Source organism: Cornus florida, unplaced genomic scaffold (assembly GCF_030987335.1).
Source record: "Cornus florida cultivar Cherokee Brave unplaced genomic scaffold, ASM3098733v1 CherokeeBrave_3.0.0_Hap2_Chr03, whole genome shotgun sequence".
Classification (NCBI taxonomy): Eukaryota; Viridiplantae; Streptophyta; class Magnoliopsida; order Cornales; family Cornaceae; genus Cornus; species Cornus florida.
This window is the reverse complement of record NW_026775573.1, coordinates 29,713,745-29,726,949: the sequence shown is the minus strand read 5'-3', so window position 1 is coordinate 29,726,949 and position 13,205 is coordinate 29,713,745.

Below are 13,205 nucleotides of genomic sequence, written 5' to 3'. Positions count from 1 at the left end.
GACTTAACTTCTTTGGTTAATCCGTCCCTGAAATGCCACCGTCCCATACCGGTGTATTAAACCATACAATTCATAAATAAATAGGTAGGACTTAACTATTCCGTTAATCCGTCCCTAAAATACCTCCATATTATTTTATTGGTGCATAAATCCATAAAACCCATACTTCAAAATTAGGGGAAGACTCAACGATTTACCAATACCTTCTAAATCGGTGTCTTACCATTTTCCTGATAAGACTCAATGATTTACCATTAGGACACACTAACGGACCGAATATAGAATACAATGAATCCTAAACTTAAGCTCTAAGTAAAAGAGTACACAACGCGGAAGTCACACAACGAAAGACACCCTAGGGACACTTGAACCTGGAGTGCTCTGATACCAACTATAATACCCCCTAATTTCGGAACACGGATTGATCAAGTCCGCGCACAAAATCAAGGGATATCAAAACAATTTAAGTATTTAACAAGCACAGAATACAAAGATGAATAATAAAGAATAAATAAACCGCTGAAGAAAACTAATAAATAAATATTACTTAATGATTCTCTAACAATTACAATTCAGAAATCCCATAACTCAAGGACCCCTTAAAACATTATCCAATAATCCAATACTATTTAAAAGTACACAAGATGAATAGACAAATGACAGTCTCCTAGCTGCGGATCCTCAACCTCGAGACTGGAACCTCTAATAACCTGAAAAATAAATCGTGGGTTAAACCCTACGAGCAAGTTCACTCTACCAGGCCTCTGAAAACCAATAAGCAGATGATCATCTCTGATCAAAACCAAACCTAATAAAGTTTTAACTTTAATAAAGCACGATATACATGTCTATATATAATTATATATACTATACTAATCACATCCATTAATAGGTTTATTAAATTTCCATACCTATTAAATAATTATTAAAATAATATTCATACCTAGACCAATCTACCATTTCATTTTATAAAAACTCCTTTGACCTTAATCCCATCCTAGTCAGTTGTATAATCATTTAAACAACAAATTATAATAAAAGAAATACTCTATTTAATCCCAACCCGATAATGATTTTAATTGTTTAAATCACATATCAAAAATCCAAGTTTTGACAAATCATCCACGTCTTCCCCAATATTATTTTATTAATGTAAAATAATACACTAACCAGTAAGTACTAAACTATTCTCATTTAAGAATATCTAACCCTAATCCAATCCATACATACAACAACTATAGATGATATTTTAATCATCTAACACATAACAACGTAATTATGCTTTGACAAATCAACCATGCCATTGTAAATATTTTTATTTATATATTGGCAATTCAACCATGCCTCCATAAGTATATTTATTTATACATTGGCAATTCAACCATGCCTCCGTGTATGTATATTTATACATTGGCAATTCAACCATGCCTCCACAGGTATATTTATTCATACATTTAATTAGCAATTCATCCATGCTTTCCATATATGTATTCTATTCATACAAATATTTAGGTAATATATTTAATCATTTGACAATTCATCCATGCCCACACTTTAACCATGAATTAACTTTAAAATTAACAATACGCTAAATCATACATAGCCATCACATGCATATTATACGCATATCATTAATTTAACAACCAGCCTATTAAGATATGCCAAATAAGAATGATAATATTAATCATCTTAAATGATTTATATGTATATATACCTACACATATGTTATTTAATGTATTTATGTGTTTAACACCTTCTTTAATAATCCTTGATTATTTAAAATCAATATACATACATACATACATATATATATATTCATCATTCCATACAACTCATAGACAAATTAAACTATATATACACATATATAAATAATTTTATATATATATATATATATATATATATATATACACTTCCTTCCATAACAAATTATTAATTTATTATATTTACACAAATTAGTGCAACTAAATATGTCAGAAATAGTTTCCTTTAAATACTCCATATTGGTTTAAATAGTTTTCCGACACTTTCTCACTAAAACATAAATATCTCCTAGTAGGATGGGAATCTGATAATGAAATTGGTACCATTGGAAAGAAGACGAAAAATCCTTGAATTTGAGCTCAAGAATGACCCAATTTCGATTTAAAATGACTAAGTTATGACCGTTTTAATTTCTAGTGTCGAATTAGGCCAACATAGTTTCCCACGCGCGCCCACGTGCTTACTATGCATTTGCACGCGCTGGATTCAATCCTCCTTGTGTGCTGGTATTGGCTAAGCTCTTTCAACTACCGTGAGCTCACCACACTGAATCCATCACTTCCTTTATGCCGCATCCAATGGTCATAAACGAGTGCGCAAATGAACACGCTCACACTAGATTATTTTCTATTAACTATAATAGATCTAAGGTCCAGATCAGCGAGTGCACCATCTTCTCATGGTCTGCAATACACCAAATAATCCCATAATTGACCAGACCACTTCTATGGTCCAGATACACATGCGCACCAAAGTTTTATGCGCCGCGATGCACCATATCAATTCACATAAGTTTAATTAATCTAATGGCCCTAATTGGCGTATACACCCTATTATCCTACACCGCGCCGCACTGGATCAATTCTTTATTGTGCCGCCGCTCCACATGCGCCAGTTACCTAGTATATATATATATATATATATATATATATATATATATATAAATTATTTTCCTAACAAATAATAGGAAAATAAATCCTAATAAATTCCTAAAAATATCAGAAAAAAATCCAGAAAATTGCAGAACAATTCTAGAAAATAAAGAAACCATAATTAACTCTCTTGGGTCACAAATCCACCTATAGATTGATTTTAAAATATACATAACACCTATATATATCAATTAAAATCCAATAATCTAAAAATCAAATATAATAGTTTATACTTTTTAATTATTCCGATCTAACCATAATTTTTAAACAAATAAATTTAATTAAAGCCTTGATACTCAAGGTGAAATCCTTATGAGTTCTAAGAGGAAAGTTAGAGAAAACTCGCCTGAAGGTTTCGAAACGAAACCGACGCTTTAAGCTTTAATTATCTCTTCCAATTCCGACGTCCTCCTTTTAAGATCCGACCTCCTCCTTGTCAGCCCTTCTTCTTCCTCTCTCTCTGTCTGTTTTATTTTTCTAACGTGTAAAACCTTTAACCCTAAAGCCTTATGTGTATTTTTATACACCTTAAATTCCAAATCCTATTCCAACTAGTATTATGAATTAAAATAATAATCTTTAAATAATTTATATCTATAAACATATATATATATATAAATATATATTCCTTCCATAATTAACTCATTAGTTAATTAAATCATATATACTTATAAATATCAATAAATATATATCTATATATATATCTTTCCATAACAATTATTAATTAATTATATTTATATATAATTATATATATATAAATATAATTGATACAAAAGTGATCATTTAAATAATTAAATAACCACGGACCTTCATTAATTAACCCAATAAGGTTTCATACAAGCCCAAGACCACATCTTTTGGGTCCAACTTTCCTTAAGCCCAATCCAATTAATTTAAATAAATAAGATAATTAATTAAATATAGAAATTAAAATAACTAATTACATGAAGCACATAAACAAACAAGAATTTACAACTAAGTTATATAATACCAATAAAATCAACACACCAATAATTCAATCAATAATCAACCACACAAATAATCAATCATCATACATAATCACGAAATATAACTTAATTAAAATAAGATAATTAATCTAGCACTCAATAAAATAAAATAAATCATTGAAAAATAAAATAAAATAATTAATCCTAATTAATAAATCTTTTAAAATTATCGGGGTATTACACAGAGGCTGCTCTGGTAATCATCGGAATTGGAGAAGACGAAGCTGGAACGGACAACGGCGGCTAGGGGAAAAGAGAGCAGGCTCTCAAATACCTTAGAGCTAGCTCCAAACTTATTTGGAGGCGGCTCCAAGTGTCTTAGAGCCGGCTCTAAGTGGTTTAGAGCCGGCTCCAAGAGAAAATTGAGCAGGCTCCAAATGAAAATTGAGCAGGCTCCAAATTTTAGAGCCTGTTCCATTTTAAAACGTACAGAATCGAATTTTTAAGGACTTTTTGGCTGAAATTGGATTTTCTAAAATTGTTTAAAGGCTACTGGATGTTGTAATTTAATGTTTAAGACTTGTAAAAATGTTGGTAAGCATGATTATAAGTAGGAACTAAGAACGGGATTAATCTAAGATTAAACAGTGAACCCGTGGGTGGATGATTTGAAAATTAATTTCTATTGTCTACTATTTTTGGAATTTTATTTCTCTGCATGACTTGGATTTATAAATCATGTTTTGCAGCTGTGTTATAAGTATACTATTGTATAGTTATATCTATGCTTAGTTGGTATCAACTGGTGTTAAAATCTGTTTTACATTGCATCAGTTATGGTACTGTTTGGAGAGGTAGATTGTGTAATTCTACTTAATAAATTTAATGGACTATAATTGGGATTCTAGATCTTATATTGAATGCATAAGTTGGTTATATACATGTTAAACTATATTTATGCTAATTCTAGAGTATGGTTGATAAATACTTATTCCCGTTTTTGTCAACTTCGTTAATTGGAGGATTGTATATACCGGTATGGGACGGTGACATACTAGGTATGGATTGGTTCAAGCACTAAATCCTACCAAATTTGGAATGAGTTGGATTTACCATAAAAAGGTTAAGTCCTACTTATATGGATATATATATGAACCGGTATGGGACGGTGTCATATTAGGGATGGCTTGGTTCAAAACACTAAGACTTACCTATATAGGGAATGGATTAGTTTAAAACACTAAGTCCTATCAAATTTGGATTAAGGTATGGATTAACTATAAAGGTTAAGTCCATTACCTACTTGTGTCATGTCAAACAAATAAATTGAATGACCTATTGTGGTTTCAGGATGGATTGGTTATACATATATCAGACCACTATACAGATGGATAATATTTTGTATTAGGAGTACGGACTTTATATATTTGTTTTATGTGCCATGGTATGAGCTTGAGTCTTAGGACCATGGTTAGGGTGCGTATATCACCTAGGATGGATAACTGTACATAGGTGTTGTTCCCTGGTAGGTCTAGGTACTCATGCCCCCCTTCGGGTGCGTATTCGCATGTTGCCTTCTATTCAGGCTGAGACAGACCTACTGGACTAGCGAGCGTCCTATAGTGTGTACTATATATATATATGGACTACTCTAGATATTGTTTAGTCTTCTTAGGATGTATCTGCGTATCGGATTACTGTTTGGATTGTAGTAGATCAGGACTTGCATGTGGGCCTGACCCACTTCTTTATTTTTCAGATGTTCGTCAGTTCCAGGGTTAGAGTTTGGACGTGCAGAGCAGATACAACTATTCATTCCTCCGATTATGTAGGAATCTTCTCTATGATAGCTTTGGATTTTATTTTTATTATTTCAGTATCTTTTGGAGAATTTTAATAAGGGGTCCAATGGATGGATTCCCGAGTTGTAAACTTATGGAGTTTTGGATTATTAGTTTTTAAGTATTTAATTATAAAGGATTTTATTTCTAGATTCTTTCAGCTTATTATTTTTATTTCTTATTTTATCTTGTATTCTGTGTTCGGTTACATATTAATTGTTTGATATCCCTCAGGTTTGGGCCTGGGCCTGATCAACCCATGTCTTAGATCCAGGGGGTATCATAGTCACTACTCTCTCTCTCACCAAAGAAACGCAAGAATCTCACGAAGAGCCCCTCAAGTTCATTTCTCGTTTCCAGACCCGTGCAAGGGAATGCTTCGAGGGTAGCAGTGAAAGAGATCTGGTTGATATATGCATACAAGGCATGACTAAGACCTAAAGGATACACTTGGTCAATCTGGGTCTCAACAACTTCAGCGATCTCACCATAGCTGTACAGAACATTTGTAAAGATCTTGCACCTCCCAAGGCAGAGGTCGCTGGACAGGTCACTCGCAAGGACACGTCGGTTGCTCCTCGAAATGACAGGGCAAAAAAGCGTCGATGTTAGGGCCAAGGGATCTCGCGCTGAGCGAACAAATGAGCCTCCCCCATTCCCGGTGTGTATGGAAGAAGTTGCCAGTACTCTCGAATAGTGGGTCAAGTACGGTGTAGTCGTGCTACCTGTCCCTCACAAAAAGCCGACCGCGCAGGATCGTGCAAGTCCAAATTTCTGTATCTTCCACTAAGCCACTTCACATCCAACAAGTGTTTGCAGGACTCTGAGGCGAATTTTCCAACAACGGCTTGAGGGTAGTGATCTCGAGTTGACCGCGCTAAAGGATGTACGGCGTAATCCGTACCCTCGTCATCGCGGTGTGGCTGTGGTCACGTATTATGACGAGTTGAAAGAAACCAATCCTACGCAATCAAAGGTTCAAGCGCAATATGGAGAGGAAGAGTACTGTGCAGCCGCTTTGTCAAGTCAACCCTCCTCTCACCAGGCTCCATTGACCATTTCTTTCTCTGAATCTGACAAAAGGGTTTCTACGCCCCAGAATCATCCACTCTATGTCACTGCGCAACTCAATGGTAGGGAGTTTCGGCGCGCTTTTCTAGATAACGGGTCTTCCATCAGCATCATGCCATGGGCTACCTTTCAGAAAGCTGGTTTGCCCTAGGATCGCCTTGTCAAAGAAATCATCGAGGTCTATGGTTTCGGCAATAAATCCCACCAGACTCTCGGTTATGTAAATGTTGATCTCGCGGTTGGTAGATTTCGAGCTCCCACCAAATTCCATGTCATCAAGGCCGATACATCCTACCATGTGTTCCTCGAGCGGGCGTGGATGCACCGTTTCAGTATAGTAGTTTCTACCTACCATCAATGTTTCAAGGGCATCTTGGGCAACAAGGTCGTCACGATTCCGTGCTCTGACAAGCCTTTTGCTAAGCACGAGGCACACTTTATTGAGGCTCTCTTCTTTGATGAGTTGGATGATGAGGATGAAGAAGCAGAGGCGCATATAATTTATACTCCGCTACCTAAATGGGAAGAGGTACAGCAGGGCATCTTTTACCCTCTGCAGCCGTATGTTCCTCGTTGAGGCACAGAAGTCACTACCCCGCGGGAATGCAAACGAGTGAGGCTGCTGGATGGGCGATATGTCTATCGCTTATGACGGTGTACGGGCTCCGCCTTGGCGAGCCCAGTTGTTGAGCCTACGAATGTAAAGGAGGAACCACTACAAATGCCGGATCTCGAGGAAGTCAATCTCTCCCCTGCAGGATGAGAACCACGGACAACTTTCGTGTCCTCATAATTAGACCCATCGTTGCGAGATGGCCTTATTTACCTCTTGAAGTACTTCTCGGATGTCTTCGTATGGACCTATAGCGAGATGCCAGGACTTGACCCCCAGCTTGTGACACATCATCTCAGTACCATCCCAGGCTCGTGCCCTGTCAAACAAGTACCTTGCGTCTATAGACCTAAGCTCGAGCTTCAGATTAACACAGAGGTCAAAAATTTACTCCTTGTAGGATTCATTAGGCCAATCTTACATCCAACTTGGCTGGCAAATATTGTTCCTGTAAAGAAGAAGAACGGACAAATTCGAATCTGCATCAATTTTCGCGATCTCAACAAGGCATGCCCGAAGGATGATTTCCCTCTTCCTATCATTAATACGCTGGTTGATGCAACCGCCGGGCATTCACTTTTCTCCTTTATGGATAGGTACAGCGGCTACAATCAGATACAGATGGCCGAAGGAGATGCCCACAAGACTACGTTCCGGACACCACTTGGCAATTTCCACTACACTGTCATGCCCTTCGGGTTAAAGAATGCTGGAGCCACATATCAAAGAGCCATGACTGCCATCTTTCACGATATGCTGCATCACACAGTGGAAGATTATGTCGATGACTTGGTCGTGAAATCCAAACAGCGAGAGGATCATTTCCACGATTTGCGTCGCGTTTTTGGGCGATGTCGTATGTACAATCTACGCATGAATCCTCTTAAGTGTGCGTTTGGGGTACGTCGCAGCAATTTTTTGGGCTTTTTGGTGCATTGCCAAGGAATCGACCTTGACCCCACTAAAGCTCGTGCAATTACAGATATGCCCCGCCCTTGCTCCTTTAAACAGCTCAAAAGTTTTTTTGGGCAAAGTTTTGTATTTGCGTAGGTTTATACCAGCTCTCACTGAAATCTCTCATCCTTTTAGCACTTTGATCAAAGGTAATGCCAAATTCCTTTGGACAGCGGCTCATCAAGTAGCCTTTGAGAAGATCAAGGCCGTTCTTGCCTCCTCGACCACTATGCACCTACCTATGAGGGAGCAGCCTTTGCTTCTCTATCTCACTTCAACTGACAAGTCTATTGGTGCTCTTCTCGCGCAAACAGTCGACAGGCAAGAACGACCAGTCTATTATCTCAGTTGTCTTCTACGCGAGGCTGAGGCTTACTATTCAGCCATCTGATCACAAAGTGCGACCCATATCGACACATCCTTTCTAAGCCAATCATCTCAGGGAAGGCGTCGCACTGGCTTTTAGCTCTTTCAGAGTTTGACATTACCTGTTATGCACCGTAAGGTATTAAGAGCCAGGCTTTAGCAGATTTGCTCGCGCAGTTCCCCGAATAGAGGCATGAGCCCCTTGACGAAGCATTACCCCTTGACGAGCTCCAGGTGACTGCCATTGCAGACAGTCACGGCGAATGGAAACTAGCTTTTGATGGGTCTTCCACTAACACGGGTGGAGGAGCAGGCATTGTTCTCACCTCGCCAACTCAGCATGTCACTGCAGCTTTCAAGCTGGCCTTTCGTTGTTCTAACAATGAAACTGAGTATGAAACACTCATTCTTAGCCTCCTCGTAGCCCTCGACAAAGGCATCTCGTGCTTATGTGTATGCGGGGATTCCATGTTCGTTGTTAAATAGGTAACGGGTGAGTATGCTATACGCGAGCCTTCGCTCGCATCTTATTGTACCATTATTCAAAAGCTCCTCGCGAGATTCTCCTCCGTTCGTTTCTTGCATGTACCTCGTTCCAATAACCGGTACCCAGATGCCCTCGCCACGTTAGCTTCGAAACTGACCATTACAGATGATATGACTGAGATCCGCATCACAAAATGCATTGGTCCAGCTAACATCGCTGAGCTTTTCTCGGCCCAAACCGTTCTGGACAATGATTGGCGAACCCCAATCATTAGTCAACTCAAACAGCGGACAGGGTCACTACCTCTCACATAATTGAAATCATTCCAGCTCTTACAGGGACTGCTCTACTTCCACCTGCCATGCGGAACGTTAGCCAGATGCTTGGGCCCTCGCAATGCTGAGGTAGCTCCAATAGCAACTCACGAGCAGCACTGTGTTATGCTTTTGGCGTTGTACCGGTGACTCTAGCGTCAGGGTTATTTTTGGCCAAACATGGCAGCTTAGGCTAATACCTTGCAACGCACCTGCCCGTGATATCAGGCTGTAATGGATGAGACCAAATCTTATATTCTCGAGATGATTGATTGGCGTCGCCTATTCATTGATTTCCTTGCACATGGTACCCTTCCAGATGATAAACAAGCTGCTGCAAAGCTCAAGAGGAAGTCCGCATGATTCGAGATTCGGGGATGAACTATTTCATCGAGCCCTCAATGGTACGTATTTGCAATGTTTATCTCGCAATGATGCCATGGAAGCTCTCAAGGAGGCTCACCGGTTGGAGCATCAAGGTTCACGCAAGCTTTTCGCGTATTTGTTACAAAAGGGAATTTATTGGCCTACTATGGAACGTGATGCCAAGTCTCATGTACAAAAATGTCGACCTTGTCAACATCATCATCACCAGATCCATACATCAGCTACACCCCTCCATTCTTTCGAAGTCCCTTGGCCATTCCACACATAGGGGCTGGATCTTATTGGGCCAATCCATCCACTGGTGCGAGGTCACATGTGGATTCTTGTTGCAACAGAGTACTTCACTAAATGGATCGAGGCGATCCCCCTTAAGTATGCCACTGGCGGGGCCGTCGCGGCTTTCATACAAGAGAATATCATTTGCCGCTTCGGAATCCCTCACTACCTTTTTCACCGACAATGGTACTCTTTTCATTAATTATAAAGTCAAGCGATTGCTTAGGCAGTACAATGTCCAGCATAAACGTTCATCGCCATATTACCCGCAGGGTAATGGCCAAGCAGAGGCTTTAAACAAGAATCTCATTCGAATCTTAAGTAGGACGCTCGAAGAAAAGCCTGGCACCTGGGTAGAGCAATTGCCTCTAGCACTCTGGGCTTATCGCACTTCCGCCAAGCGCTCCACAGGTCAAACTCCGTTTTCTCTTGTCTATGGAACTAAAGCTATTTTGCCCATTGATATTGCAGTCCCGGCGACGCAGCTCGCCTTGCGCAGCGGGATTCCCATGTCACGAGATATTGAGTTGGAAGCCCCCGACGAGCGGCGCGAGTTAGCCCTGCAGCACCTCCAACAGTACCAGCGCAACATAGTGTGAGCATATAATAAGCATGTTCAACCTTGGCAGTTCTAACCAGGCCAGCTCGTTCTTAAAGCTGTTCCACACATTATGCGCGGCCTCTTAGCTCCCAAGTTGTCACCTAATTGGGAGGGCCCCTATATTGTCAAGACATCTAGTGATAGTGGCTATTGCATACTCGAGGGCTCTGATCATAGCCCCATTAATAATGTCTGGCTCAAGCCTTACTTTTGTTAAACTTGGTTATCCTGAATGAAAGTTATTGGTTTTATTCAGCTTGGTGCATGACTCAAGTTCTTAAAAAAAAAAAAAACCAAGAGTGGAATAATCACAAATTTTCTTTCTTTTCATTCAAGGTTGTTCGATTACAATTGTGGAGTCCTTGGCTCATTTACATCAATAATCAAAAGAGCAATCTATAAGTTTAATCCCTATATAATGACAGCAGCGAGTAATCATCATCGAGCTCCCGTGAGTACGATGTCAATACTTCAAAGCTCTCTCGCTCTTGTGCGAGCTCCCCCTCTAATTTGCCAATACGAGCCCGTACTTCTTGAAGGCGTGGTGCGAGCAGTCACTGCTGCAAACACTTCTCAGCCACAAATAATCATCTTCGTAGCCATGAAACCGGAACTTCGAGCCTCCGAACATCATCCAATAGGAGTGTAGCCTCCTCGATGAGGTTTTCATTGGTCGCGCCCCGCTCGATTTCTGTAAAAACCTCCAAAATTTTTCCAAGGCATAGGTACATTGAATGCTGCACATATGCATGGCGCGATGATAAAAATTGTACAACCTCGGGATGATGAGCAAGGGCTGCCTTGAGGAGTTATACATAGGCGCGAGGGAATGGCATACCCATCCACTCCGCCTCCACGCTAGCAGCTTGTGCCCTGTGTCACTCACTGCACGTTGCTTAACCCCCAAGGTTGGCTCACCAATAGGGCAAGGAGTCCTTTTTGCTGTGGTTTGCTCAACAGTGGGAGCTGTGGACTGCCTCACTGGGGTAGCCGTGGCGCACTACAGTAGTCTGCGATTGTGGCACCGAGAGGACTGGTGAAGGTTGCAACTCCATTAAAGGAGAGGTTTGAACCCTCTCCTCTTGCAACGCCTCCTCACTTACTAGAGGGGCCTGTTCTGTCTCCTGTGTCTCTAAAGATGAGACTTAGGGGTCTCGCTCAGAGGCCTTACCCATTTCAGAAGAGAGGTGTTCTCCCATCTGTTCATCTCTCGATTGAAAGGGTTCTTGCACCTCCATAGGTGAGCTCGAAATTGTATCTGTATTACCTCGCGGGGCCACTTTTACATTTTCACCCCTGGGTGATCCAGATGCAGCATCGCCTGAATAAGTTGTCCCCTCAGGGTATAGGGATTCTGACCCATTCTCAGCCCTCACTTGGGCAGTGTCTCGAGACATATCCTCCCCCTCTTGGGGAAGTACTGTGTCCTCGGTATTGTCGTCGCTCGCTTGAGGTGGCGCTGTAGCACTTACATACCCTCGCATCATTTCTGCCACCTCAGCGGCATGCGTGCGCACAGGTACGTCTCGAATGGTGATGAGAGGCGAGACATACAGCGCGATCTCTTCCATTTCTTCCTCTCTTACCCCCGCTGAAGTATCCTCCTGACGATAACAATACAAGGCACTCTCACCTAAGGCTTTCATAAAATCAAAAGTAGGTAAATTTGGAAATTCACTGTCAGCAGCTAGTACCTCACCTGAGCTTATATCATGGACAGTGGCATCAATTCCACCATCTCGCACCCGGTGAAGCCTGCGCGACCCCCCTGCCCTGGCCCAAAGGCTGCAGCCATTGAGCCATGCTCTCCAACGAGAGGCTGTTCGCCATCATCTTCAGACGTAGTCGTATCCTCACTCTCAGTTGGTTCATCCACAAGTGGGATTCTGCTCGGGGAGGCCATGGGTCGAGATATACTTGGTACTGGAGGCTTTACCATCTCTTGCCTCACTCTAGCAATGGCTGGCTCTACTGCACTTACAGCTACACGTTTGCTGGGGGGTGGGGCAAGGTTTGCTCGTGAAGTTGTCCACGTCTTGCGCCTACAGACAGGCGATGGGGCTGCCTCGAAGGTAGGATTAGTGGTTGCCGCGACGGGTTGAGAGGATTCCCTTGTTGCGTTGTAGTGCGTATAGGGTCAGGCGTGAAGCTGCAAAGGTCTCCCTTGTCAAATTCTATTGTAGGCCTTAGTGAATGGTCCCTCGAATATATCACCAGTGCCTTTGCACGATGGGCCGGACTCTGACAAAAGTCTTTCCAGCTCGCTAGCTCTATTGCCCAGAGCGAGCGAGTCGTCTCTGTACATCTCGGGACTTTGCCTCTTCCTGGCAGGAAAACACCGCCAATGCCTTCGCGAAGTAGCCCAATGTGAGCCACTACAAACCTCGCGAAGCTACTCTTATAAGAGTCCTCGTCCTTTACAAAGATGTATTGCGAGGGTACCCCCATATCGTAGCCAAATTACAGAGGGACTCTGCGAGGGTTATATGTTTTTGCTATTTGGCCCCCTTCCCATATCGCGGGCAAGTAGCTAGGGGTGCTCATCAACAAGAACACCAACACTTTGCTCGTATTCAAGCGATGAACACCCGCTGAAATGTGCTCGTTATCATCAACATACATGGGCAGAGTTTTCGCCCCGGGAAGGTCCATTGC